General features: G+C 33.0%; 1 long non-coding RNA gene across 4 annotated transcripts; it reads left to right on the top strand.

Annotated features, from left to right (window-relative positions):
* Positions 1 to 21,310: 21,310 nt before the first annotated feature.
* Positions 21,311 to 23,919, top strand: LOC140060677 (uncharacterized). 4 transcript variants are annotated; one of them, XR_011847353.1, is made up of 3 exons: positions 21,311 to 21,894; positions 22,717 to 22,857; positions 23,409 to 23,919. It is a non-coding gene; the product is annotated as an uncharacterized lncRNA (long non-coding RNA). The 4 variants fall into 4 exon arrangements; XR_011847356.1 differs by having other exon boundaries at positions 21,311 to 21,487; XR_011847354.1 differs by lacking the exon at positions 21,311 to 21,894 and adding an exon at positions 21,914 to 22,062.
* Positions 23,920 to 25,524: the final 1,605 nt, after the last annotated feature.

Consider the following 25,524-nt stretch of genomic DNA (forward strand, 5'->3'; position numbering starts at 1 on the left):
AAATGTAATTGCACATTTAACGGTGAAATATCGATGTGCACAGCGTACAGATTTAAGTACTTGCGGCAAAGAATATTGCGCGCGCATGCGCTAGTACATTATAAAGTTCGAATGATTGATTTTGGAACGAAACATCCCATAACTACGTCCTATTATTATAACAATTATGTAATAATATTTTCAATTCATAATGCATGCTTTGATGACTAAATGAATAATAAAGTGTCGTGGATATATTTGTTAATATATTGAATAGGGTGTGAACAATATGAAAATAATAAAGGCAAATTATTACAAATGAAATAATGTACGAGTCTCTGAAAGTTAGTATTAAAAACACACGGAGAGCATATACTGTATAAAAAGAGGGGTGAATTTATATTGGTTCATGCTTTGATGTATCCTGACTTGCATGTAGGCCCTAGCATATATTATTTTGTTATTATAGACACAATATATATATATATATATATGTTGCCAAATTAAAACCATTAATAAAATTAATTACTAAAACAAAAAAGGAATATAAGCGTTATTTCATAGACAAAAAAATCTAAAAATAGTGCATGAACTACAGGAAAACGCTATACAAAATAGACGCGCGCGCCCTCAATGTGCAAATTATTTGACACAAAAATGGCTTCTAATTTTCAATGTCGTAACTCTTTATATATATGGCTCTGAATGAACATTGTAAAACGGACATAACGTCAACTAATTTGATATAATATGACAGTGATCATATTGATTAAACTAATTAGTAACAGTAAGAATTTAATAAACATAACAGACTTACATATTACCAATTGTCTTCGGCAAGCTTGGTAATTTACTAAGTAAATTGTTATTAACATTTCTGTCAACAATTAAGATATAAATAAACAAAATTTAATGAAGATCAATGCAATGCAAAATCTTTATAGCAATACTTCATTTTAGTTACGTCTTGACACATGACAAAGTTATTTTCACCAATACAATTATGTCACCTTTTATATCGGTGAAATATAAGATGGTGATTCGCGAACATATAATCCTTCGGGAATAATAAATCTGAAATTAGCCTAGGCCTATATTAATACTAAATGTTAATATACATTTTATACACTTCTTTAAGTTGCATATGTTGTGTGAAGACCGGCTTACTCTGTATAGATCATACATAGCATGAGTTGTTAGTATAAGGCTAGTCTATAGCCATAGAACAAGACCATATACATGTCTGCAGTTGCGTGCTCAAGTTAGTGTTTACCGACCAACCGACCGACATAGTGAGCTGTAGAGTCACGTTGCACGCGAACAAAAGGATGTCTTTTCTAATTGTTGTGAAATATGAGATTTTGGTATTATATTTAAAATAACTTTTATAACCTATCCATAACCAAAATCCGGATAAAAAAATTATTTAATGTATAAGTTAATAACTTTATCATAAGTACAAATTGGCCTATTCAAAATGTGATGTCATTCATCTGCATTTTGTTCATGTTTGGAAAACAATACATGTTCAAAGTTTTGCCTTATCATTCTTAAGCCTACTTTCACCATTTTATCGAATGATATTTCATTTTAACCCAAATTATCATCCGTACTGTAGCTTGCTTGCATTTATGTTAAAGATTACTTACATGGTGTGAAGTTCATGTAGCTTTGACAAAGCATCTTCGTCGATTTCCTTCAGGTTATTATTGTTCATGTAACTATAAAAAAAATTGTGCTATGGTGAACAACACATTGTAAACATACTAAACAACGTAAGGAATTTGCACGTAAAATGATAGGTTTTATTCCTTAAACACATCATCTAGCTAGTTAATCTATATTGATCGTTCGTATTGCTAAATTCCAAAATACTGCTTTGTTCTGCATGCACACATTATTAATACTAGAGCGTGAACTCGCTTCGCTCGCTCCCTCTCTAGGACTGTAGACGATGGTTCTCGGAATGATAATGACTCGGTAAAGAGGTTTCAGAAGGATATTCTTGCCTGAACATTTTCGGTCGGTTACCATTATTGAAATGCTTGATATTCGTAAAACTAAACCTACTCACTAACCTGTTTCACAGTGTCGTAGATGATTAATAGCGTTTTACGTATAGTGTTAATTGTTTGGTAGGGCCCTTATAGTGTGGATGTGGGGAGGCAGAGTTAATTTGAGGGAGGTACTTATTTGAGGGATACGTAAATTATTTTAGTTTTAATAATATGGTACATTTACAAATAAAATCCTCTAGTAGATATGAAAAGTGGTAAAAAAGAATTACAAATGCTTGGTAAATTGTAGATAACAGTCCGATGAAATCTACTAAAAATAGTATAATTGTGTTATAAATATAATACAATATAATGTGTATAAATGTGGATGGGCGTTTATTAGATGGTAGTTGGGGGTGGGGGGTGTTGCGGCGTGGTAATTATCAATTGATGTTTCATTGAGGAGGTGTTCCGGGCGTTTATTTAAATAAATATTATCCTGCCTTATCATTTTTAAGCCTACTTTCACCATTTTATCGAATGATATTTCATTTTAGCCCGAATTAATGTTATCTGTACTGTAGCTTGCTTGCCTTTATGTAAAATATTACTTACATGGTGACAAGTTTATCTAGCTTTGACAAAGCATCTTCGTCGATTTCCTTCAGGTTATTATTGTTCATGTAACTATAAAAAAAAATTGTGCTATGGTGAACAACACATTGTAAACATACTAAACAACGTAAGGCATTTGCACGTAAGACGAAAAACTTTCGGTTTTATTCCTTAAACACATCATCTAGCTATAGTTAATATATATTGATCGTTCGTATTGCTAAATTCCAAAATACTGCTTTGTTCTACATGGCACATTATTAACACTAGAGGGTGAACTCGCTTCGCTCGCTCTCCATCTAGGAAGTGTAGACGATGGTTCTCGGAATGATAATGACATGGTAAAAAGGTTTTAGAAGGACGTTCTGGTCTGGACGTTTTCGGTCGGTTACCATTATTGAAACGCTTGATATTCCTAAAACTAAACCTACTCACTAACCTGTTTCACAGTGTCTTAGATGATTAATAGCGTTTTACGTATAGTGTTAATTGTTTGGTAGGGCCCATATAGTGTGGATGTGGGGAGGCGGAGTTAATTTGAGGGAGGTGCTTATTTGAGGGTTACGTTAATTTTGTTAATTTTAATAATATGGTACATTTACAAATAAAATCCTCTAGTAGATATAAAAAGGGGTAAAAAAGAATTACAAATCCTTGGTAAATTGAAATCTACTAAAAATAGTATAATCGTGTTATAAATATAATACAATATTATGTGTATAAATGTGGATGGACGTTTATTAGATGGTAGTTGGTGGGGGGGGGGGGCTGATAATTATCAATTGATGTTTTATTTGGGAGGTGTTCCGGGCGTTTATTTAAATAAATACCATTCTAATTGGTATAATCAATACATTATTCCGCGACAGTGAACCGTTTTGGCCTAAGAAGGCAGACGTTTTAGACGGCTTGCAACATGGGCATAAGTAGCCTCACCCAGGATCCTAAAGGGACACAGGTAGCGCACAGTATTTATAAAGTCCTGGCAGGTTACTCAAAAACTCGACTATCGGGGTTCATTCGATATTTCAAACAAAAGCTCTTATTGTTCAAGAATATCCTATAACATATAACATTTTACTACGTTGGGCTAACCTCCCTCCAAACAGCAGTTCGGAAACCGAAGAGGATATGTAGGGATAATAACATATAACCGTAGATTTAACATTGCAATGTGAAACTTACAGAATTATTGTGTCTACTGGTCATTGAAATTACAAAAAAAACTTACAGAGTTTGGGTGTTTACTGGAATTCCTACCGGCCATTCATTGAGTCCACGGTTTGCACAGTCCACGGTTCTTTCTGTACATTCACAAACTGCATTCACATTAGTATCATTACTACATGCAACTTCAACACCAATTGATAAATCAACCCATAAAAACAACAGGCAGCATATCAAGGATGTAGAGTCCATTTTCAACAATAAATGTGACAACCTAACCTATTAAATATTGCGTTTATTTTAGAAACGTCACTGTGATACAAAATCTGGTTTGATATTGAAATAAAATCATGATTGTTTCTTCAATTCTATAATTGTATAAGCATTTCCAACTGAGTTGGTATCAACAAAAGAAGTTCCGGATTCGGGTCGTGACATTAGTTTACTTTCACTTTACTTCTTTTCATTATACAGTACCCGTTTTTGTCATAACATACTTATTATGTATATCATTTTTTATTTCCTTGTGGTAGTCAAGTTTTAAATATATCTATCGATTTTATTGCTTACAATCGAGGACATCTTGGCCACATCTGCAAAAAAGTTTTATCATTTGCTCACCAAGGTCGCCTTTTCCATTAGACACAATTAGAATTTACGAACAAAATTGTATTTTAACCCTATGAAGACGCAAGGTTTCTACCCCAAGTGACTGAGCTAAAATAAGGTATTAAGTTTCGTCGGTAAAAGATTAGTATAAGCATGGAGATTTTTCTCCATGGTATAAGCTAGTAGATTCCGAAAATTCCCTGTTAATGGCTCTTCCAACAAACTTTCTTACTCTTACTTCTTGAATCGGAGGTATCTCTGGCGGGAATTTAATAAGTCATAGAGAATGATATAAACCATAATACGATTTATTTTTATTTCCTTGTGGTAGTCAAGTTTTAAATATATCTATCGATTTTATTGCTTACAATCGATGACATCTTGGCCACATCTGCAAAAAAGTCTTATCATTTGCTCACCAAGGTCGCCTTTTCCATTAGACACAACTAGAATTTACGAACAAACTTGTATTTTAACCCTTTGAAGACGCAAGGTTTCTACCCCAAGTGACTGAGCTTAAATAAGGTATTAAAGATTAGTATAAGCTAGTAGATTCCGAAAATTCCCTGTTAATGGCTTTTCCAACAAACTTGCTTACCCTTACTTCTTGAATCGGAGGTATCTCTGGCGGGAATTTAATAAGTCAGAGAGAATGAAATAAACCATAATACGATTGGTTAATTAATAGCGTGACAATCGTTTCCTGGTTATGACGTGATACTTAAGCCTGTTTTCCTGTCGACGTTATTCGACGCTATCGTCGTTGATCGTTAAAAGTTCAACGACGAAGTTGAAATGATGACAATAGCGAGTACCATTTCCTGTAAATCGTTAGCATTTCAATGTTTACGTAGAAGATCGCCGATTATTGTTAACGATAGCGTCGAATAACATCGACAGGAAAACAGGCTTTAGTTGTTTTGGTTTATCAGGGTTTATGTATGGATTATTAACTTTGTTTGTCTTTGTCTGTTAAATGTTTAAAATAGTCGAACTTTACAAGTGTTTTTTATATTTTGAACATACTGTATATAACGATAATAATGTTTATATAATAATAAAGGGTTATTTTGTGAAAATAACTGTAGGTTGACAGTGGGAATCCTTTTAATATTGCAGAGGTATAGGCCTAATAAGTTCAGTTTGTTTAATGACTAAACATTTTAGTTAGACTAGGTAGGTCCAGTTATCCTTTTTATGTTATGTCTAATTTTACGGAACAATATCGATAAAGTTACCTCAAACCCAATCGATGAATCCATTATTACACAGCAACAACAATAGAGACATCATTGCTACAGGCCATTACGAAAATATCACAATGTGGCATTTTGCGTTCACATAATTGATACCATGTTTATAAATTTTTAGTCACGTTGGACGCGACTCAATAGTTCACTATGTCAGTCGGTCGGTCGGTCGGTCTGTCGGTCTGTCTGTCGGACCGGTATCACTATGCGTTTTATCGCTTTCTGACCTTATCTTGATATCAGTTTAATCTAGCTAAGTCAATTTTTCACAGTATATTCCTTATGGCCAGGAATCGATGTGGTTATGTTTTCACGGTGCGCAATAAAAAATAACGCGGTCTACGCACGATTTAACGAAATCACGTTTGTAATCATATCTTCACAACCATGAATAACAAAATTTGGTACTCATAAATTTCAGGGCATAAATCATCATATGGTAATACAATTACGTGCGTAGCGCATGTAACGCATGCGTACGCGCGCTTAAAATTTTCAAAATTTATTTTCGATGAAATAAGGGTATGTTTCAGGCAATTTTAACCGTTTACAAAATTGCCATGAGTGCGCACTGCGCGTTAAATGTTATTGCGCACTCTTTTTGCCGATTTCTGTTTTCTTGACTTACTTATCAACTCGAAATTACGTTATACGAGCACGTCAAAAGTGACAGGCTACGCACGTGTAAATTTAAAAAATATAAATGTTTTTAAACATTTCAACATTTTTAAACATGTTCAGTGATTTCGGTCAGTTGGTAGGTTGGTCGGTCGGTTGATAAACACTAATGATCACGCGACTGCAGCCATCTATATGGCCTTGTTATGAACACATACACGCCCGTATTCTTAAACCGGACTTTAGTCGTAGTTCGAGCTAAAATTAAAAAAATGATGTCATTTTAATTCATAAACCGAACTTCAACTAAATCACCGACTAAATCAGGCCAACCTCGACTAAATCGAGACGGATTTTGATCGATTTTTTTAGTCCTGGAGGGGGCAGACTAAATGGTCGACTAAATGGTTTTTAAACGATGTTTATAAAAAAACGTAACAGTCATTGAGTTGTTAAATTGGCCAGATATTGAAGAATGAAATATCTATATTTATATTAGCTTAATTAAATATACATTGGTATAAATTATAATAATGAAAATCATCTTTATTTACAACTGTATACAAATTACATTATTTTCTTCACGCAAGTCCGACTTGAGCTACGTCACACGCCATAGCGACAATGGGAGATGCGGCAATTCACCACGCGATGGAATGTTTAGGGGGCCTAGCGCTTTCTTGTCACGCTATGAAGTGCGTGGTTCGTGGCGATCATACTTTGTTGGGGGCCTAGAAAATTTAAAAGTTACCGTACCGCCATGGTTCCTAAATATATTTTTAAGATTTTATTTGTTGTTAATCAAATATACTTCACTGTTAAATTAATACTGATATTGTTCTAATAATTAACGATTAAAATTGTTTTTCATGTATATAGTCCTGATGCGTAAAAAGTGTTGTAAGAAATGGAAAGTGATATCAATGCGCAAAATTTCGTCTGCTCCTCAAATACTCTCTTGTCATTGGCCAATGTATAGCCTTTGTTACCCAGACGTGTGCAACTCGACTAAAAGCTCGACTTCATTAAGTCGAACTGCAAACTTCGACTACTTCGTTTTTTAATCGAATTTGAAGTAATAGCTCGAACTACGACTTTTTCAAGTCGAACTTCGAACTACGACTAAAGTCCGGTTTAAGAATACGGGCGATAGTATTGGTTTAACATAGTATACGGTTTGACACGGATTGTCGGAAGAACACACAGTGTGAAACACATCGAAAAGAGAAACACCGTATATGAAGAAAATCAGTGTTGGAAGGAACCGGACATAAAAAACAAGAAAACCTTTTCTCATTAGTTTGTTTTTATGGCTGGCAGCTATTAATACATTATTATACAGATATTGCCTGCTTAGAGGTGAAATATAAGATTTGACATCCCCAAGGGAATGATATTATGTTCGAGTGAAAATATATTTTCCGAAGCGCATCTGAGGTAAATATATAATTCCCCGAGAATACAAAAATCTGGTTTGATATTGAAATAAAATCATGATTGTTTCTTCAATTCTATAAATTGTATAAGCATTTCCAACTGAGTTGGTATCAACAAAAGAAGTTCCGGATTCGGATCGTGACATTAGTTTACTTTCACTTTACTTCTTTTCATTATACAGTACCTGTTTTTGTCATAACATACTTATTATGTATATCATTTTTTATTTCCTTGTGGTAGTCAAGTTTTAAATATATCTATCGATTTTATTGCTTACAATCGATGACATCTTGGCCACATCTGCAAAAAAGTCTTATCATTTGCTCACCAAGGTCGCCTTTTCCATTAGAAACAACTAGAATTTACGAACAAAATTGTATTTTAACCCTTTGAAGACGCAAGGTTTCTACCCCAAATGACTGAGCTTAAATAAGGTATTAAAGATTAGTATAAACTAGTAGATTCCGAAAATTCTCTGTTAATGGCTCTTCAAACAAACTTTCTTACTCTTACTTCTTGAATCGGAGGTATCTCTGGCGGGAATTTATTAAGTCATAGAGAATCAGTTTCCATATTGCAATAATAACAATGTATCCTAAATAAAAGCTGATTTCTTAACCTACTCATAATAATTACACAGATACTGTACTGTATTTTTTTGTTAATTACTTAAGGTGTATTATTTAGGGACCACAGAGTAATAAAATAACTAAATACTATTGTAAAATGAACAACATGTAAACAAGTAGAGTGAATCTTCCCTGATATAAAGCGGTTTCTTTTTTTTTTTTTTTATTTGTATTTTGAAAACAAATTAATATGTATTTTAATATGTTATTTTAAATTAACTTTTCTTGATTTGATCTCTGAGTTCACAATTACAACATATATTATGTTGGGAAATGGTGTGAACAAACAGTGCATGCCACTATGCGAACCTCACAAATTACATTAATAGTGTTCAATTTGGTGAAAAGTATCAATACCATCAATGGAATCTTCTAAAAAAAGTATATCTAGTTTAAAATAAATCGAAATAGTGTTTGTATGTCTGTAATACACACAAATACATAATTGGACATACATAGAAATTCCCTATCCACCAAAAATGAACTGATAACAACAAATTAATACGGTTTAATTGATAACGGTTTGTAAAAATGTCTGAGTCATAAGGTTTATCGCAAATACCTTGATTTCGCGAGACACGTCATTGCACAATGCATGATGGGAAGGGTTTGGGAGCAATAGCGCCAACCGTATAATACAAACTTTATATACTGGTGGTGGCGCTATTGCTCCCAAACCCTTCCCATTATGCATCGCTCACGCAATTTTCGATAAACCTTATTGTATATAGATATAAAATTAACACAATAAATACAAACAGTACAGTACAGCTATACGGTAACTAATGCAAACACTTTTTAAAAATGTTTCAAGAATTATCGCAGTTAGGTAACTATATATTTTATTAAATCAATCATTTCATCATTAATTAACATCTTGTAAGCAATATTAGTAATATGGAATATAAAGTTAATTTACACGATTTAAAAATGTTAATGAATGAAGTTTAAAAAGATAAAAAATGTGATAAGAATGATAATAATAGAGATTTTAGGGTGATGACATGAAAGATGATATTATTGTGGTGTTTAGGCCACAAAGGAGAGAAAAACAAGCTCTTATTTATGCGTATTGTTCTTTAAAAATAGGTCTAATTTACAATGGTATTTCGTAAGTACAAGATCAAGACTTATTGATGTATTGTATATGTCAGTAAAATTTACAGTTTACAAAATGGTTCTTTCTATAATCTGAATCTGACTACAGTATCATACAGTGTATGACCTTCTTATATATACAAAATATTCATATGTCATACATACATTATACACAATGGCAATGATATACGACTATTTTTACCCTACGTATCAACATGTTGTTTTCTCTTTTTTCACATTCATTGATATTCTTTTTAACACTAAAATTTGATAATTCCGTCATGACACAGTAATAATCGTAATAATATAAACATTCTAGTCACAACCAGGTGATACTTTCCACACTTTAATAATTTAATCAGATTTTTAGACTAACTTAAAACAAGCATATTTTATTCCTCTTTCATTACTATATTAAAACAAATTGAATATGTAAAGTTACAATGGAAAACTTAACAAAACTGGCTATTACAACTGAAAAGTTAAAAAGGTTATTTTATCTTTTTTTTTAATCTTATACTATACAGTAACAAGAGTTATGGTATAAATATTACCTCATTATAAAAATAAAGCTATATTATAATATTATTTTGCTACTCGGAGACTGCGGCAATTAACAAACTCATAGAATAATAAATAAAGACGCATACAACATAAGTTCTGGCTTAAATAGTTTAATTAGTAAATGAACATTCACCCATGTTAAACTGCACATAAAAGTCATAAGCAAATATAAGTTATATAGCAATAATTTTCCAATTCTAAGTAAGCACAACAGGGATGCTCAGAGAAAAATAGCCCGCGGCAGGTGCCAAGGCACCGCCAAGAGCAGCCCACCAAAGTGCAGGAAAAAAGGAAGAATTTTCACTTACCCGCATGAAACTGAGATAAAAAAAAACAACCAGGACTCCCTGGAAAAGTCTCCAAAGAGACTGATAGGTACAAAAATCACCATTATTACAACGATGCTCCCCATGAAAGTATACGCAGATACTTCATGGCAGTATGTTGAGCATCAGCACCTTCCACCCAAGGCTAATCCAAGGGCTCCACTACCGTACACTGCAATGGGAGCAAAGTTTTACTAACACATCGCAAATAAACATTACTGACAGAAAAAAAAACCAAAAACGCATGGATGTGAGTTATAATGTAAATGTAGATTTTTATTATGTTGTTGAAAATTCGCAGAAATATAAATTATTCAATGAAATACAACAATACAGCTGGCCACCTCTTGAACATGATGAGGGAAATCCCTGTTTGCAGTTTATGACCGCCCCTTTGGAGATCTAAAAGTATGATGCTTTTTGAAGTTTCCGTAACAACCTGAGGTGATTGTCAATTAGATTGCCAAGGGCTTTAGGTTGTCAACAAAGCATGTCACAGGTTAAGATAAGATAAGATATGATAAGATAAATCTTTATTGTCATGAACACAAGGCGAGCATGAAATTGGTTTTCCTTGATGCTTAAAAACACATACAATATATAAAACATTAAAAATATCAATACAATACATTAAAAATATATACAGTTGTAAACAAGTGAAACAAACTATCTTTGAAATGTTGAGTTGGAAACATGAATAGAGTTGTGGACGATGTCTAGAACAGAATTGGTGAACTTTCAAAAATTGTCTTCGGTTTTTCGGTAGGTTGATCCAATATTTAAATCAAAGACACATATAAAATAAAAATATAATGTTTAAAGTACATTGTTAAAATATTAAAGTGATTGGTTGACCTCATTATAAAAATAAAGCTATATTATAATATTATTTTTCTCAATGTGTGATTCTTCAAGGTCATCTTCATCGATTTGAAGAAGCAGTGCTCCACTCGCTTGACGACAACAGTCTGTTTTGAATTTCTTCAAAAAATCAACTGAAAACGAGAGCAAACAAATAATTTAATATTAATTTATAAGCAGTTGGCTGAATATGGTGGTTTAATATTCCTACATTTACATTATAGGCCTTCAATAAATATCTCACCAATTACGACTAGCATGATAGAAACATTCAGCATAATTAGGATAACGGGAGTTATCTTGTGAAGTAAACCAATGACGTCATCTTCATTGAAACTCTGATCCAAGTTTACGATCGCCCCAATGGATAGATTGGAATTGGAATCTCTGCTCTGACTTCTCTTTTATTGGTTCAAGGTATAAGTGCAACACAATAAATATGACAGTAAAAATAGAGAGTAAGTGTCACAAGTGACATAAGTTTTGTATTTATTTTGCAAGTCATGCTTACTTTTCCTTTTGTTTTCATTATTTGAACCTTTCTTTTGTTTTAGGAAACTATTGTTTGAAGCCAGTGGAGCAGAGTGTTTGTGTGCAGAGAAGGAGTGTGTGGAGGTTGCTGATTGGAGGAGAGGTGTAAGAGTTGAGTTGGTGTTTGAGTTGCTGATTGGTTGAGAAGGATAAGGTGGTGGTATGTGTGCAATTGAGGGAAGGTTGAGAGGGGGATGAAAATTGAGAGGAGACAGAGAAGGAGGGCTATGTTATGTTGAAGCAGAAAGGAAATAAAGTGATACATATGAAGTTAATAAAGTGTGGGTTGGAAAGAATTATGGTGATATAGAGCTGAAGCAGAAAGGAAAAAAAGGGATATACATGAAGTTAATAATTGTGAGTTGGAAATAATTATGGTGATATAGAGCTGAAGCAGAAAATAGAGCTGAAGCAGGAAGGAAATAAAGTGATATACATGAAGTTAATAAATTGTGCGTTGGAAATAATTATGGTGATATAGAGCTGAAGCAGAAAGGAAATAAAGTGATATACATGAAGTTAATAAATTGTGAGTTGGAAGTAATACTATAAGGCAGTACAGAAAGACATCAAGAAACATTTTAACTTTATATTTCATTTATTTATATGTCAGAAAATAGTTGCAGTTTGAGAAGAATAATAATTGGGAATACAAGCATAACGGGAGCAGAGGCGTGGGAGTTGTTTAGTTGCAGAATCGTTTTAACTTTTATCTTTCGAATTTGTTTTTGTGTCAGCGTAGGAGAAAAGGCAAGAAGGAACGATATTTGTGGACATTCATTGTTGTTTAATTATTCATCTTGTGATATTATTGTATTTGGAAGGGGGGTTCTGGGATTTATTTGACAATAAGAAGATTGTTGATATTTTGTCTGGAAGGATTGGGAATTTGGGAAAGTGTATAAATTGTGTAAGGAATAGGGATACTGTATCATTGTTTGAGAATTGGTGGTTTTTTTGTGGGGGGGGGGGGGGGGGGGTTGGATTATAGAAGGAAGAATTGTTTGTCAAAGATTATTATTAAATTTACTTTTTACATTTATATTTGTACAGTTGTGGCTATTTACCGTTGTTTACCGGTGGTTACCAGATATTACATGTCCGAAAGAGCCGTAATTGCGGCTGTTTGACAGTAAGACAAACTTGAGGACACGTCATCTTTCAAGTTTGCAATGAGTGCCAACAGAGCCTTGTTGTACAGCTCAAAGGATTCCCAAAACCAAAATGTTTGCTTGTATTGTACCCAAAAGAACCTTCCTCCAATAATCCACTCTTTACTCTGATTTTTCTTATGTTGATCACAACGTACATTTTTATAGTATAGCATAAGAAATATGGCCAATGGAAAACCAATGATGTATATTAAAGCAAGGTAAACAAGTGTTTTGTTAGTTTGATACGATAAAAATATGGTATAAAAATATCTAAAGCTGATCTGTATTGTACTGTACTATAAAAACAATCAGGTCCAGTGCGGTAGACAAATCATCAAACTGATGTGATTCCTAGGCCAAAGGAGTGCCCTTTCTAGATAAAGTGCAGCGGGAAATTCAAATTGTCAATGGTACACATATGTCATTCAACACTCGAAAGGTGGCCTAGCGGAGCTCGTTATTGAATGTCCGCACAGTACGACAGTCCGTTCGGATACAACCGTAGCACAATCGTTATAATAGACCAATGAAAGTAAGCATATAAACGAAAACAAGATTATCAAATGCCTGAATAATAAAATACAATGATGACTGTAGCAAAATCAATGGCGTCAAACAGATGGCATTGAGCTTGAGCATGTAGCCTACATGAAAATGTGATCATTTTGTTATAGGGCCTAACTAACTGGGAAGTATTAACCTCTGTGTATCCCTGCAGCATCTATAGAGATTGTTCATCCAAAAGGACGAAAATTTATAAATAAATAACCTACTGTAATATATAATAATAATATTCATTAGTAGTTTAATGACAAAATCAGTAGCATTAGCATAACAATTGCTTTAGAGTGAACATTACCTATTATTATTGAAACCAGATGGAATTGTGTTCACAGTTATAAACAGTTACACCAAGGAAAATCCATCGGTTTCGTTTTTGTTTTAAACAAGTTTGCAATTATGTGTCTTGAAAGTATTATTTTGATCACATGATGTCCATACATGTTTCTTTTCATTCGGACCACCAAAGCTTTGAATTGTCGCTGTCATCCACTGTCATAATGCGAAGTTAGACTATGCTTTAATTAGGAATTAGAATACACTCTATATAATGAATACATTTAGTTTATTCTGTGACAGTACTCAGTTCACTAAAACGAAACTTGGCTCTGGGTTTTCACCACGTTCTCGGAATACATACATCATAAGAGTAACTTTCTATCAATTAAATTTAAATCATTAAAACAGTTTCTGATACATTGAATTCCTATACCACTGTTTTGTTTGTCTATTGCCTAGATCCTTTGTAATTTCGACGTAAACTGCTGCTCTGATTTTGAGGTCGTGTCATGTCTGGTGGTCTTGGTGCTGTTTTTGAGGGTTTTGCTATTTTTCCTGTGGCATTTATTGATGGTAATGTCAAACTAGTATGTTCGTCGTCACTGGGAAGACGACTTGCACTCAGCCGTGGTGGGCTCAGTTGTGGTCTATTTGTTAGTCGTCCATTTGGTGGTTGCTTCCTCGCAGCTTGCTTATATGTTGCCGTATGTGGACCAATGTTATTCGAGGAAAGTCTTGCAATTTTAGCATTATCAAGCGATGGTCTGCTTCCTGGAAATACGGTAGCAGTACGTCCGACGCATCCATCTGAAAGTTTGTTTCTTGTATCAGAAGTGTAGCGGTTTCCCATCTTTTGACAGCTTGCAGTCGAGTTGTCTCTATGTAGTCTTTTAATCAGAGGACTAGATTTACCAGAAAGTTCAACCATATCCAGAAGACTTCTCTCGTGCTGCTTCTTTCTTTGAGGCTTTCTTGTATACTTGATTGAGTCTGCAAAGTAAAATTATAAGTTACACTTTTAATTAGGTCTTGTTTCATTTCAACCCATTTAAGCTAATGCATAGTAGACTGGTTTGACTCCATCTCAAAGTAAAAATATTTTGTTACACTTTTAGTTAGGTCTTGTTTCATTTGAACACTCTCTCATTTCAATCTAAACTAAAGCACGGTGGACTTGTTTGACTCCATATCCTACATATTACTGGTATCCTACATGGTTCTGAATTGGGAGACATGTGCTTTACCTTCATTGTTAGAGAATCCGATTTTAGATGACATCAAGTCACACCCAGAAGTGACATCTGAAGGATGCACATCAAAGATCTGAAAATCTGTGTTTGATCTATATCTACGATCGTCAGATAATCTATATAAGAAGACATGGATTTATAAACTATAATATTGGTCTAAATGATTTCGGTACAAATAACTAAATACGGTTATGTATGTAGGCCTATATTGAATTGGCGTGTAGTGTACCTAGGCTAAAAAAGCATTGATACAAAACATCGTTCAAAAAATGTTTCAAAACACAAATCTTTTATCTATTTATTTAATTATACATGCTATTGAAATTTCATTTAGACTATAATTTAGTAACTTACCGTTTGTTTTTTCGTGAATCCATTAGTAAATTAGTGAAATATTTTCGGAGAAATTGTAAGACAGTGTAAGTTTGTTTGCTTTTAGACGTTTGTATGCTGTAGTAGTTACTATACTAATGCGAAAACGTATACAATGGCAACAATCACGCGCTGCGCGCGTTACCATGGCTGGAAGTGGGAGCATACGCATTAATGCACTGTAATCTGCAGCTGTGATATGATGTGTGGCAAACAAGTATGACATGAACTTACATTGTTATAAATAAACAAGACCATATACATGGCTGCAGTCGCGTGTGCAAATTTGAGTCAGTGTTTACCGACCGACCGACCTACCAACCGATCGACATAGTTAGCTATAGAGTAGCGTTTGCACGCGATTAAATTAAATAAATAATTAAATTAAAAACATCTATATTTGCCTCCAAGTATTAATATCCACTGTCAAAATAACGAAAAAACATAAATATGAGTTAGTGTTTACCGACCGACCGACCGAAATTGTGAAAATGTTAAAAAATGTTAAACAAATTTTAAAAACATTTATATTTGCCTCCAAGTATCAATATCCACTGTCAAAATAACGAAAAAATATGAATATGAGTTTGTGTTTACACCGATCGACTGACCGACATAGTGAGCTACTAAAAAAAAACGAAAGAAATATGAATATGAATTAGTATTTACCGAACGACTAACAGACCGAAAAAAAAAACATTTTTTAAACATTTATATTTGCCTCCAAGTATTAATATCCAGTGTCAAATTAAAGAAAAAAATATGAATATGAGTTTAGTGTTTACCGACCGACCAACCGACCGAAACTGCTAAAAATGCTGAAAAATTGTTTTAAACACTTATGTTGGCCTCCAAGTATTAATATCCAGTGTCAAATTAAAAAAAAAATATGATTATGTGTTTAGTGTTTACCGACCGACCGACCAACCTACCGAAATTGCTGAAGATGTAAAAAAATGTTGAAAAATGTTAAAAAACATTCATTATATTTGCATCCAAGTATTAATATCCACTGTCAAAATAACGGGGAAAAATATGAATATGAGTTTCAATTAAATAAAATTAGCAAACGATACAATACGGTAGTATGTTGCTATGAGTATAATTATCATACCGACTAACTGCTATTTATTTGATATAATACAGATTCCATCGATCAGTATCGAATGTAAAGATGGTATATGCTTGCTTTTTTACACGATCATACAATCGAGTGTGTGAATTTTGTTACATTAAAACAAATTTAAAAATGTATAATTAGTTAAACAAAATAGCATTAAATTTAGAGAGGATAAATTAGTTTGAAAGTAGAAAATACAATTTTCATTTCAAGATACAAAATCCACTTTTAATAGGATAGGGGTTATGCCTAGTTTCGATGTAAATGTTGTATGACTTGTGAATTCCATCGGAATGAGATCGAATGAAAATCAATATAAAATAAATACTTACCGTTTGTTTTTTCTTGATTCCATTGTATATTTTGTTTTTTTCCGAGAAACTATAGTATAATTGCTTATGATTATAATGAAGTTTTTAGAGTATGTTGTTGCTAACGCTATTTACGTATACAATCGTGCGTTAAGCCGATTTTCTACTAGGCGAATTTGTTCGCGCGAATCAAACGTTTCGAAGAGAAAAAAATCGCCTACTCTCTTTCCACTACATAGCGAATAGCTGCGACGTTCATGTTCCTCGCGTGGTTGCTGAGCATTTCGATTCGCATGACTGCTCATGAAAGCGTCATAACTCATTTCCTGAGCTCTGATTGGTTGCGCAATATTTCGCTTCGCAAAAAGTAGAAACAATTCGAACTAGTAAATTTCGCTGATTAAAGCGAAAAATCAAGGAACTAGAATTCGTCGCAGAAGGGAGTATGACAGACAGAAACTCGAATACGCATGCGCAGAGCATGACGCTTTCGATTCGCGCGAACAAATTCGCCTAGTGGAAAATAGGCTTTACGTGCATTGCTAAAGAGATATTTGATCATGCTCATTATTACATTGTGTTCTCAAATATACCTATTGTTTTCACTTAATTTCTTAATACCGTATTCAATCGAATAAACTCTTCGGGGCGTGTATTGCTTTGGAGGGTTTTTGGAGGGTAGGGATATTCGAGGGAGGCGTTTATTCGGGGAAGGCGTTTATTTTTTTGGGTGTAATATGTACAATCAAATAAATTCCCCATAGATATGAATAAATACAACACAATTAATATCGAGAAGTTATAAAATATAAATAAAAATATAGTAAAAACTGGGGGTTATTCGAAGGGAGGGGAGCGTTTATTCAAAATGATGTTCTATGGGGGTGAAATCTCAAAATACTCAATAACAATTTTTTTTCACAAATGTTTTTCAAAAAAAACTCAAACAAAATACATAAATATTTAAGGCCGTCTGAACATTAATTTTAGAATCAAAATTCGTAAATTGGTTGTCGTATGGCAATATTTCAAAATGTATAACTTCTTTTATAATTCAAAACAGGCTATATTATAGTGTAAAATCTATTTAAATTAGGGAAGAATGAAATTTCACTCTTTCCTGATTTAAATATATTAACCTGTCGATCTATCATTCATACAATGTTGAGTTGTATGCTTACCTCCCTGCTGTTATCATTATATTAATTGCTATGAATTCATCTAATCAAAACAAATTTCTAAAAGTAAAAAATCGAGAATGTAGTTTATCTTGTGTATAACATTTTATTTTCAAATAACTTCATATTAATTCAGACCTTCAAAAAATTATGCAATCATGTGTCGAAAGTATTATTTTGATCACGTGGTGCTCATACATGTTACCTTTTAGTCGAATCATCAAAGTACCAACTGTCATCATGCGAAGTTAGACTATGCTTAGTCAGGAATTGGGATACACTCTACTTATGAATACATTTAGTTTATTCTGTGACAGTACTCAGGTCCTTCGCTGCCATGATCATTGGAACGAAAGTTGGCTCAACTTGAAACAACTACAAATTAACAAGCTGCTTCCTTTGGTGCAAATTGTATTGTAAAATCAAATTGTGTGAAGAGAGGACTATGAGGGCGTTGTACCACAGTATACATTAACAATATTTGACTTGAAATTATTAAAATATCGACGTATGTACCTCAGATTTGTAGTCTATTTTGTAATAAGTGTAGCGATATTTATTTATTTTTAACTTACAAACTATGAAAAACGATTTTCTTAATTGGCGCAGTTAGCTATGTTTTCATAATAGGAAGACTAAGAAATGTATGAACCTGTCCAACGGGGGAAAGAGAGATTGATTTTCAAATCGTCTAATGTAATCAATTTATCAATAGTGTAGGTTTTTTTTAATCTAAAGTAAAATTAAGAGTTTTTTTGCTGTAGAATACGAATTGGAATAAAATGAAATAATTAGAAATGTTTAAGTCATAAACACATCATGAATATAATTATTCTTTAGGTTCTAAAAACGTGTATTGTCCTAATTGCTCAAGAGTGGGGAGAAAATGTAAAAAAACAAATCAATTAAAGTTCTTCTATGAAGTAGTAACAGCCAAACCAATATTCCATTATTACTGGACTTGTAGTAGTAAATGTATAATGTCATTAAACAGCATGACATAAGCTGTTAGAGTAAAACATTTGTTTTGAAAAAGAAAAAAGAGAACAAAATCGGGCCAATGTTACCGATATTAAGGGGCTGCTCCAGTCCCACTATCTTACAACTACCTTCTAGTCCAACTGCTATGTCCCTAGGACAACTACCCCTCTAGAACAACAGCACTCTCTGACCAACCACACCTATTACACCTTAGGTTATAATTACGATCTTGAAAAAAGGGGAAAGAGATCTTAATTGAAAGGCTGTTTGATTGACTGGTGCAGCTAGGTAAACTGTATGTTCATAGGTTTATATACGGCATCTACATGTCACACAAGAATAAAATAAGCCCACCCCTTTGTTTTTCAAGATTGGAATACCTTTTAATAATGTAATCGATTCTCGTTTAATCTAAAATAACTGCTGACGATACGCATATTAAAAATTCAAAAGCTTTCATTTAAGATCAATCTCTCTCCATATGTTTATAAGTTCAGTAAGTTTTACAAGATCGTAATTATAACCTAAGGTGTATGTGTGTGTCATGGTATAGGTGTGGTTGTTCAGAGGGTGTTGTTGTCCTAGGGGCATGGCAGTTGGACTAGAGGGTAGTTGTCCAAGGAGGGTAGTTGTCCTAGGTGTAGTTTTTCTAGGGGGTAGTTCAAAAACTATCGTGGGATTGATATTATTAAACAAAATAAATGGAAATTGCTAGATGAACGTAGAGACTACGCTATTGCTTGTATTAAGTACAAATGTATACATGGTATTGCACCTACCAGTATTTGCAACGATATTGAAATGGTTTACGACCAACATGGATTTTCCCAAGATGTTCCCAATCTCTGAATGTTATACCACCTATGCCAAATGGCTTATTACTGAACGGATCGCTAAACAGTTCAGGAGCAAAAGTTTGGAATAAAATACCTGTAAAAATTCAAGATATAGTTTGTCTGTAAATAGTTTTAAAATTAATTATAAAAGCATTTCTTAAAAAAATAATTGTATTTCCACTATTATTTTTAAAGTTCTATATTCACTGATTGTTTCATTTATTTATTTATTTATTTTTTTAATTTCTTGGGTTTTTTGGGGTTTTTTAAGTTGTTTCATTGCAGGACCATATTGAAAAACAGAATTTTTTCTTTTCTAAATTATGTTATCCTGCCTAAATATATTTTAATAAACAAAATAAAATAAAATTTTGCAAAGCAGGCTCGTTGAGCTTGTGCACTCTTTGTGTTCATAATCAGTGTACCATGTTCTGCATACCTCAATTCAATTCAATTCAAATTAACATTTATTTCTTCCACAGTAAAATAACAACAAATATTCAATATAATTGTAAAATGAAGGAAGAGGGCAAAACTAAAAAAGTAACGCCAGATGAAAAACAGAAATTATATTAATCAAAAGACCTTGTGACAAGCAAGCCCTTAATAAATAATATAAATAAAAATTACAAATTAATTAACGTACAAAAACACACAGACAGGACAGGGCAAAAAAAAGAGAAAAAATGAACAAACGATCATGTGATATAAAAGCTGATGATAATATAAAAAAACATTTTATAAATCATATTTTGACAAAAGAAATTTGTTTGGCTTTATGAGAGAAAATTTTCCTGGAGGGGGTTGCAATGATTTCAGGAGAAAGGTCATTATATAATTTAACACCGCTATAACGGACATTGTGTTGGAGCAAGGTAAGTTTGGGCTGAGGAAGATGAAGTTTGTTGCAAGTTCTAGTAGAATAGGAGTGAGTGAGTTTTTGAAGAAGAAGCATAAATTGGATGGAAGAAGAGAATGCAAAGCTTCGTAAACAGAGATTGTGTAATTTATTAATGTCATAAATAGTTAGTAAATTTAAATTTTATAAAAGAGGGGACCCGAATGATCAAGGGCTAGCGAATCAGATATAATGCGTACCGCCTTCTTTTGGAGCTTATGAATTTGATAGAGATTTGATTTAAAATGATTGGCCCAGACAATATTACAATAGGTAATAAAAGGAAGGATAAGAGAGGAATAAATAGAATGTAAGATTGAATTAGGAAGGAAAAATGGAAGGCGATAAATAATAACGATATTTTTGGATATTTTTAATTCTTTTATATGTTTTTTAAAATTGAGTTCGTAACATTATTAAGTTCGCGATTAATAGAAAGAAAGAGGGAATCAAGATTTGAATTAGAATAAAATATGGTGGTGTCGTCAGCGTAAAGGTAGAACGTTAAATTTTTAGATGAGTTTGGTAAATCATTTACATAAAGAAGAAATAAAAGAGGACCGAGGAGGGAACCCTTTTTAGATTGATTAATAAGAACGAAATGCGTGTACAGAAAAGAGTATTTGCTTAAAAATAAATCATATGCTGCGTTGGGGTCCCGGGCATTGATGCACCCGATTCTGCTACTGTCCACATGTGCTATCTGTAAAACTATAGCAAGTTATACACGTTGTTGTCTGCTATAAATGCTGTACTTTTAACACACGGTACACTGTCTGTAGCACAGTGTCTGTTGACAATTTACAATGATGTACTGTACAACCATAGATAGGCAGGTTTTCGTACTGCCATGCAAGAATGGATAGGTGTTTTCCGCCGCTTTTAGGCCTTCTTGTCAATTATTGTTATTATTATACGAATTACGTAATTAGTTTAGTAGCTCATCTACCTTTTTAGCAGGGCATAATGAATATTGTAGCTAGGCTAGGCCTACTAGTCTAGCGGGAAATCAACCAATTATTTGGTTGGATACGAGTTTAGGGTAGGAAGTTAAGTACGAGTTGGCATGGGTACGAGTCGACCAGGGGTGAATCGACCAGGGTACACCCGGCCGCCCTACTAGAGCATAGGCTACAGGCCTGCAGGAATGGGAAATCTGTCCTAGCTATAGGCATAGGCCTACATTGGGACGCCCAAAAAAGCCATCCCATGAGCATAAAAAGGCCTCGTAGAGCCAGACGTGTTAGCCTATACTACACAGTACTAACTACTAGTACGTCTACCATTTATTATAGTTCCATGGTACTATACTACGGATCACTACTATCTAGGCCTAGCTAGTATGCTAGAGTTCCAGTAATTTCGGTCGCGTTTTCGGCCTACTTATCAGGAGGGCATGTGAGAGGTGAGGTAGGTTAGCCCAGCTAGGCTAAACTAACCTGTAAGTAGTATTCTAGCATGGGAACGAGTTGACACAGTGGTACGGGTTGACCCTTATCATTTTCTAGGGTGCTGGTCAACCTACCCATGCCAACTCATACCCAATTTGGCTAACCCGTACTCAAATAATTGGTCAAATCGTACCAACTTTGGCTAACCTGTACCAAAACTTTTAATAGCATTAAACATGGATACTGGTCAGCCCATGAAGAGTACGAGCCAGCCCTTGATGATTGCTAGAGTGCGAGCCAACATTTTGGGTACGAATATCCCAAAATTTGGTTACCAGTTGGAATTGCGGGTTGACCTGTATTCTTCTAGCTAATCTTACTAGGCCTCGAGTAGGTCTACGCTAAATTCCGGCTACAATAATGGTCTATTCTGTTTATAGCTTTATTGATACTGGGTTCAAATCTGGGTTGGGACGGCTTTTTCTCATTCAAAAACAGATTTCCTTATAATAATAAAATAATATCGGCCTATGAATTTAACTTAATATTGTATTGTTTACATAATATTAGTAATTCCCATTGCATTTATTATTATTATTATTATATATTTTACGGTTACCCCTTAATTATAGTAACTATAGTATAACTTCCTTGTTATATTTTACAATATTGTCTTCATAATTCAGCAATTTTTTTTTTCACAGCACAAATTATCATACTGAATCATCACACACCAAGTCTCATGAAATCTCTACTGTATTTCTGCAAGCTAATGCAGCTACATGGTATTGCCTTGAGGCTAAATTACACTGTATACTGGCACTACCATCATTCCTAGCCCACACGTAAGTACAGTCGTGTACTACTGATTCCATCCTGTGGTCAAGGCTTTATTTGCTCTTATGCTTATTTCCTCTTACATACAGAGTATGTATGGCTTCTAATTTGCTTTTATACCGGTTAATTTAAAAATCATTTATGCCTATTGGTGCATAAAGATCAAATTTAGACTGTAAATACTGGAATAATCACCCAAAATTTATTTCACAGCTAGAAAAAAGCATACAGAGTTTTTTGTTGTTTGTTTTATTCATAACTGTTGAATTGCATCCCAATACATGGTACCTATTGGTATTATATCTATAAATATAAAGTACTCTCTTATAAATAGATGTATTTCTCCAAACTACTCCAACTATAGTATACTAATAATATATGTACTATTAGCATACTACTGTACACTTTGTAGACAAGAAATAAGTTGTATCCACCTAGAGGACTTATGTTAGTACTGTACAGTCGATCGTCCTCTCACTGGCCTGGTCAACATAATCTACGCCTAGATTATTACAGTAATTAAAAAGTACATTATTAAGAGATTTTTTTTTTTTTGCAGAAATCAAAGTTATGTGTATAGAAAGCAGTACTCGTATTAAAAACTAAGCAGGTTGTACTGAACGCAAACTGGCAGGATATTTTGAATATTTTTTGTTCATTTTCCACGAACTGGAGACAAAGACATATTACGACCCTTTTATTAAAATTTATTTGGATAGACCTCCATGTAAATTCATTAAAGGCTATATGATTGTTTTATATTTTAATAATGTGATAGTAGAAAGCCATTGTGCATAATGAGGACTATGAATCTAATATTTACTTGCATTCTCATCTTTTTAACATTTTATTTATAATGCTGGTAATGAATTTACTATTGAAAAGGTCATGTTTCCACTTATCTCAAATGTTGGCACCCGGCCCACCTCTAACCTTGGTAGAACTGACTGTGTTCTACCTTTCTACATGAGTACATATAGTAGTGTTTCCACCATACTACTTCAACCTGGTAATTGAATAAATTTCATTGGGGTAACATTTAAACTAATTATCACCTTTAACATAAAGTATCCTCCTCCTGAAACACGTATTTGTACTGTACTTCATCCATTACTTAATACTAATTTATGTGATTTATGTCTAACTTCAGGAATGATCTGAAGCTAGAAGAACGAATTTCTGTACACATATAAAAAATAAACCAATGTTTTCCTAATAATTTAACCCCTAGGTTGATAACTAACAAAGAAATTATTGAAATTATGTTCTCACAATATATAGGTGTACTGTATCTACAATGCATGCTGCTGTACTTGTTTTTAACCGCATAATGGCATTGAAAACAAGAATGTTTTATAATTATTATAGGTTATTTCTAAATATTAAAGGTCTGAAACAGAAACTAAATGTTACCAAACTATGTTTTTGAAAATCTCTATGATATAATATAATAATATGAACATAATATTAAATTATATTGATAATCATCATGTCCTTATAAATTCATTTATATTTCTTTTGTGTAATATAGTTCATATAATATGTATTAAATAAATTGGTAAGGCCCTATATTGTTTATATTTAAGGAAAGTTTATATACACTATTATTTTATGCCTACCAATATAGTATTAATTGTTTATGTAACTATTTTGTCTAATTGCATTGATTTTTTGTATAGGCCAATGGCATTAATGTTTTTCTCAAAGCAAATTAGCCTAATAATGCCATATTTAGACACATAATTCTTTGATTTCTGATATTGTACTTGTGTATGCATTACTAAAATAGTAGTTATTTTATTTCATTTATAATGTATGTATAAACATTTATTCAGTTTTTTTTTTACCTTTTTAAGTTTAAAAAATATTAAAATACCTATCAACCTTTCTGTTATTGTTACTATTATAATATTTTTTGCAGAAGATTGATTTCAATAAAAAAATTTAAAACATTTAATTTGACTTATACTGTACTATGTTAGTTCAGGAGATGAAGTGTGTGTTGGTAGAATCTGGTGTGTTTGAGGTTGGTGATGTGAGGTGTATTTTTGTGACTTTAAGACCTAAATTAGATGTTTTCTGAAGAAAAGAAGCGAATAGGCTTCCCAATAAAATAGTATGTAACAGTGTATATTAAAGTACATTGAATGAATTCGAGCGGAAAAATAACACACATAAAAAAACATTCATTTCCTTGTCGAAAAGCGCCCTCTCTAGTTTTCTATTAATTTATTAATAATTATTATTAATTAATGAGTAATATAAACATATTTTTAACATTTGATGATGGAAGCTGATACTACTCCAAACAAAGTTTCATACCTCCAAATTTCATCAACGTATTCAAAGCACTTCAATAAATATCACATTGAACATTAAAAATTAGGGTTATGGATAGAATTTTGCTTAAAACATATACAAAAAACATCGATAAAAAAATTTTTCGTATTCAAAAACATTTGATACTTGGTATAAATGTTCAATATAGGTTGCTCCATCCATATTGCAAAAAAAAAAATGACTATCGAGCCATATTACTGATTTTTTAAATTTACGTTTTTACAAAATGTACACTTATGAAAGACCTTACAATTCCAATGCATTTTTTAAACCTAATAACGATTTTGAAAAAAACAACCAACAAAATACGTTCATGAATGAAATTTTGTTTCTGT

This window comes from Antedon mediterranea, chromosome 10 (genome assembly GCF_964355755.1).
Source record: "Antedon mediterranea chromosome 10, ecAntMedi1.1, whole genome shotgun sequence".
NCBI lineage: Eukaryota > Metazoa > Echinodermata > Crinoidea > Comatulida > Antedonidae > Antedon > Antedon mediterranea.